This window comes from Salvelinus sp. IW2-2015, linkage group LG13 (genome assembly GCF_002910315.2).
Source record: "Salvelinus sp. IW2-2015 linkage group LG13, ASM291031v2, whole genome shotgun sequence".
Classification (NCBI taxonomy): Eukaryota; Metazoa; Chordata; class Actinopteri; order Salmoniformes; family Salmonidae; genus Salvelinus; species Salvelinus sp. IW2-2015.
The window spans coordinates 2,509,176-2,513,830 of record NC_036853.1 but is presented as its reverse complement, the minus strand read 5'-3'; positions in this window follow the sequence as shown (position 1 = coordinate 2,513,830).

Below are 4,655 nucleotides of genomic sequence, written 5' to 3'. Positions count from 1 at the left end.
CCTCCCCTCTTCACCCCTACCCTCCTCTCCCCTCACAGCCTCGTCCTTGTTGTCCGCACGAGAGAACGATAGAGAATGAGGGAGGGAGGGGGAGAGAGAGAGTGAGAAAGGGAGGAAGAAAAAGGGAGCTAGGGAGGGCGGGCTCAGGCGCCATTAGACATATGCAGCGGTCAGTGTGTGTTGCGCTCAACAGCAGCAACACAGAGAGGATATGATCACGTCTCATCCTGCTCTCTAGTACTGCACTGTCTGTCTGAAGGACTCTACTGACATAGCCATGCTATGGGGATGTCATAATGCATGGTAAGGATGACACAGGGATGCTAATATCCTTGGTGCAGTGAGGCTACACTAGCTGCTAGCTAAGGTGAGGAAATCAAATCTGCCTTTGTATTGGTCTTGGGAGAGAGGAGGGGGGCGTGTGTGGATCTTTGTTTACATGCATTGCATGTGATGTGTTTTGTACTATGTGTTGTTGTGTGTGCTTTACTTGTATCCCCTCTTACATGTCAAGAGACGGTAGAGGCATTAGTGAGCACAAGATGTCGAAAATACATATTTTCAACCAAAGATACATTTGCTATGTCTTTTCAATGTCTTTTGCTCAGTGTACTGTAGTCCCAGTGTCCTTGTGTTATGCAGGAGGACTCTGTTAGCTCTAGCAGTCTACATGTAGAAGTTAGTTAGCTCTAGCAGTCTACATGTAGAAGTTAGTTAGCTCTAGCAGTCTACATGTAGAAGTTAGTAAGTAACGTAACTTCTACATGTAGACTGCTAGAGCTAACTAACTTCTACATGTAGACTGCTAGAGCTAACTAACTTCTACATGTAGGACTGCTAGAGCTAACTAACTTCTACATGTAGGACTGCTAGAGCTAACTAACTTCTACATGTAGACTGCTAGAGCTAACTAACTTCTACATGTAGACTGCTAGAGCTAACTAACTTCTACATGTAGACTGCTAGAGCTAACTAACTTCTACAGTAGAGCTGCTAGAGCTAACTAATCTTTACATGTAGACTGCTAGAGCTAACTAACTTCTACATGTAGACTGCTAGAGCTAACTAACTTCTACATGTAGACTGCTAGAGCTAACTAACTTCTACATGTAGACTGCTAGAGCTAACTAACTTCTACATGTAGACTGCTAGAGCTAACACTTCTACATGTAGACTGCTAGAGCTAACTAACTTCTACACTGATAGACTGCTAGAGCTAACTAACTTCTACATGTAGACTGCTAGGCAGCTAACACTATTCTACATGTAGACTGCTAGAGCTAACTAACTTCTACATGTAGACTCTAGAGCTAACTAACTTCTACATGTAGACTGCTAGAGCTAACTAACTTTCTACATGTAGACTGCTAGAGCTAACTAACTTCTACATGTAGATGCTTCAGTCTAACTAACTCTCTCTACATGCTAGACTCTCATGAGCTAACTAACTTCTTACTGTTTGACTGCTTAGTACTCTAACTTCTACATGTAGACTGCTGAGCTAACTAACTTCTACATGTAGACTGCAGCTAGACTAACTTCTACATTAGATGCTAGAATAACACTTCTACATGAGACATGCAGAGCTAACTAACTTCTACATGTAGACTGCTAGAGCTAACTAACTTCTACATGTAGACTGCTAGAGCTAACTAACTTCTACATGTAGACTGCTGTAGCTAACTAACTTCTACATGCTAGACTGCTAGAGCTACTAACTTCTACATGTTTAAACTGCTAGAGCTAACTAACTTCTACCTGTGGCTGCTAGAGCTAACTAACTTCTACATGTAGACTGCCTAGAGCTAACTAACTTCTACATGTAGACTGCTAGAGCTAACTAACTTCTACATGTAGACTGCTAGAGCTAACTAACTTCTACATGTAGACTGCTAGAGCTAACTAACTTCTACTGTAGACTGCTAGAGCTAACTAACTTTACATGTAGACTGCTAGAGCTAATAACTTCTACATGTAGACTGCTAGAGCTAACTAACTTCTACATGTAGACTGCTAGAGCTAACTAACTTCTACATGTAGACTGCTGGAAGCTAACTAACTTCTACATGTAGACTGCTAGAGCTAACTAACTTCTACATGTAGACTGCTAGAGCTAACTAACTTCTACATGTAGACTGCTAGAGCTAACTAACTTCTACATGTAGACTGCTAGAGCTAACTAACTTCTACATGTAGACTGCTAGAGCTAACTAACTCTACATGTAGACTGCTAGAGCTAACTAACTTCTACATGTAGACTGCTAGAGCTAACTAACTTCTACATGTAGACTGCTAGAAGCTAACAACTTCTACATGTAGACTGCTAGAAGCTAACTAACTTCTACATGTAGACTGCTAGAGAGCTAACTAACTTCTACATGTAGACTGCTAGAGCAACTAACTTCTACATGTAGACTGCTAGAGCTAACTAACTTCTACATGTAGACTGCAGAGCTAACTAACTTCTACATGTAGACTGCTAGAGCTAACTAACTTCTACATGTAGACTGCTAGAGCTAACTAACTTCTACATGTAGACTGCTAGAGCTAACTAACTTCTACATGTAGACTGCTAGAGCTAACTAACTTCTACATGTAGACTTAGAGCTAACTATTCTACATGTAGACTGCTAGAGCTAATAACTTCTACATGTAGACTGCTAGAGCTAAATAACTTCTACATGTAGACTGCTAGAGCAACTAACTTCTACATGTAGACTGCTAGAGCTAACTAACTTCTACATGTAGACTGCTAGAGCTAACTAACTTCTACATGTAGACTGCTAGAGCTAACTAACTTCTACATGTAGACTGCTAGAGCTAAACTAACTTCTACATGTAGACTGCTAGAGCTAACTAACTTCTACATGTAGACTGCTAGAGCTAACTAACTTTCTACATGTAGACTGCTAGAGCTAACTAACTTCTACATGTAGACTGCTAGAGCTAACTAACTTCTACATGTAGACTGCTAGAGCAACTAACTTCTACATGTAGACTGCTAGAGCTAACTAACTTCTACATGTAGACTGCTAGAGCACTATAACTTCTACATGTAGACTGCTAGAGCTAACACAACTTCTACATGTAGACTGCTAGAGCTAACTAACTTCTACATGTAGACTGCTAGAGCTAACTAACTTCTACATGTAGACTGCTAGAGCTAACTAACTTCTACATGTAGACTGCTAGAGCTAATAAACTTCTACATGTAGACTGCAGAGCTAACTAACTTCTACATGTAGACTGCTAGAGCTAACTAACTTCTACATGTAGACTGCTAGAGCTAACTACTTTACATGTGACTGCTAGAGCTAACTAACTTCTACATGTAGACTGCTAGAGCTAAGCTAACTTCTACATGTAGACTGCTAGAGCTAACTAACTTCTACATGTAGACTGCTAGAGCTAACTAACTTCTACATGTAGACTGCTAGAGCTAACTAACTTCTACATGTAGACTGCTAGAGCTAACTAACTTCTACATGTAGACTGCTAGAGCTAACTAACTTCTACATGTAGACTGCTAGAGCTAACTAACTTCTACATGTAGAGCTGCGTAGAGCTAACATAACTTCTACATGTAGACTGCTAGAGCTAACTAACTTTCTACATGTAGACTGCTAGAGCTAAACTTCTACATGTAGACTCTAGAGCTAACTAACTTCTACATGTAGACTGCTAGAGCTAACTAACTTCTACATGTAGACTGCTAGAGCTAACTAACTTCTACATGTAGACTGCTAGAGCTAACTAACTTCTACATAGACTGTAGAGTAACAACTTCTACAGTAGACTGCTAGAGCTAACTAACTCTACATGTAGACTGCTAGAGCTAACTAAATTCTACATGTAGACTGCTAGAGCTAACTAACTTCTACATGTAGACTGCTAGAGCTAACTAACTTCTACATGTAGACTGCTAGAGCTAACTAACTTCTACATGTAGACTGCTAGAGCTAACTAACTTCTACATTAGACTGCTAGAGCAACTAACTTCTACATGTAGACTGCTAGAGCTAACTAACTTCTACATGTAGACTGCTAGAGCTAACTAACTTCTACATGTAGACTGCTAGAGCTAACTAACTTCTACATGTAGACTGCTAGAGCTAACTAACCTTCTACATGTAGACTGCTAGAGCTAACTAACTTCTACATGTAGACTGCTAGAGCTAACTAACTTCTACATGTAGACTGCTAGAGCTAACTAACTTCTACATGTAGACTGCTAGAGCTAACTAACTTTCACATGTAGACTGCTAGAGCTAACTAACTTCTACATGTAGACGCTAGAGCTAACTAACTCTACATGTAGACTGCTAGAGCTAACTAACTTCTACATGTAGACTGCTAGAGCTAACTAACTTCTACATGTAGACTGCTAGAGCTAACAACTTCTACATGTAGACTGCTAGAGCTAACTAACTTCTACATGTAGACTGCTAGAGCTAACTAACTTCTACATGGTAGACTGCTAGAGCTAACTAACTTCTACATGTAGACTGCTAGAGCTAACTAACTTCTACATGTAGACTGGCTAGAGCTAACTAACTTCTACATGTAGACTGCTAGAGCTAACTAACTTCTACATGGAGACTGCTAGAGCTAACTAACTTCTACATGTAAGACTGCTAGAGCTAACAGAGTTCTCC